The sequence below is a fragment of the Dufourea novaeangliae genome, unplaced genomic scaffold (genome assembly GCF_001272555.1).
Source record: "Dufourea novaeangliae isolate 0120121106 unplaced genomic scaffold, ASM127255v1 scaffold345, whole genome shotgun sequence".
In the NCBI taxonomy this organism is placed as follows: Eukaryota; Metazoa; Arthropoda; class Insecta; order Hymenoptera; family Halictidae; genus Dufourea; species Dufourea novaeangliae.
Window position 1 is genome coordinate 19,801 of NW_015374226.1, and position 1,461 is coordinate 21,261.

Below are 1,461 nucleotides of genomic sequence, written 5' to 3' on the forward strand. Positions count from 1 at the left end.
GGCGGTCGCCGCGGAGCCGTACCGCGTCCCTGACCGCCCGGATTGGGCGGGGGACGCGTTGGGCTCTGTGGCGGCGGTGAGCAACGGAACCGTGCCCATGAGCGTGATTGCGCGGGGGTGCGGTTTCGTCGCGTTGCGTCGTGGGCGCCTGGCGGTGGTCGGTGTCTACGCTCCGCCGAGCATGCCCCTCGCTGCGCTCGGGGCGCTGCTGGACGATATACGGGACGTGGTGTCCCGTGGTCCGGCGCGCCCGACGTTGGTCCTGGGGGACTTCAACGCGAAGTCCACCCTGTGGGGAAGCCCTAGGACCGACACACGGGGGGATGCCGTGCAGGAGTGGGCGGCGGGACTGGACCTCCGGTTGCTCAACCGGGGGTCCGTGAGCACGTGCGTGCGGTGGCAAGGCGAGTCCATTGTGGACTTGTCGTGGGCAACGCCCGCCGCCGCGCGTCTCGTGACGGGGTTGAGCGTGGCGGAGGAGGTGGAATCCCTGAGCGACCACCTCCACATCCTGATGGATGTATCCGCCGCCCAACGGGACCACCCGCCTGCCGCTGGCCGACCGCCGCGTAGGTGGGCGCTCGGACGCTTGGAGGAGGACGCCCTGATGGCCGCCTCCCTCGCCGCGTCCTGGCCGGAGATTCCGGCCGGGCCGGTCGCGGACGTCGATCGGGAGGCCGAATGGCTCCGGAGAAGTCCGGCGTCCGCCTGGCGGACGTCGGCATTGCGGACCTCCGCTACCGCAAGGGCCAGACCGGGGCCTCGATACTGGAGGTCCCGGGGCCGGAGGGGGCTGCACGGGCGGACGCCCTTGCGCGGCGCCTAGAAGAGGTGTTCCGCGGGTCCGACATACGTGTTAGTAGGCCCGTCAAAACCGCCGAGGTGCGGTTGACGGGCCTCGACGAGTCGGTCACCGCGGAGGCGGTGGCGGTTGCTGCGACCGGGGGCTGCACCGCCGCCGAGGTCCGGGTCGGCGTCGTTAGACGCAATCGATCCGGCCTCGGCGGGGTGTGGGCCAAGTGCATTGCGGCCGGCTGCCCGCCCGGTCACCGAGAGCCTGGACCCCCCCATGCTCGGGCAGGTGGTGGGCACCCTTTTTTCGGATGATCCGGAGGAGGGTCGCCGGCCGCTCGGGCCGGCGGACCCCGTGGTGTGGTCCGCCGAATGGGGGGTCAGCGACGGGGAGCTCGCCGTGGCCGTCGCGCACCTCGGAGGCCGTAAAGCTCCGGGGCCGGACGGCATTCCCGGTAGGGCTCTGCGCCTGGCCCTGCGCGTCCTCGGGCCCCGGCTCGGGCGGCTGCTGGACGGCTGTCTGATGTCGGGGCGGGTCCCGCTTCTATGGAAGCGGGCGAGGCTGACCCTGGTCCCCAAAAAGGGAAAGCCCGCGGGTGACCCTTCGGCTTATCGGCCGATATGCCTCCTTGACGAGGCGGGCAAGGTGTTCGAGCGTGTGCTCGCTGC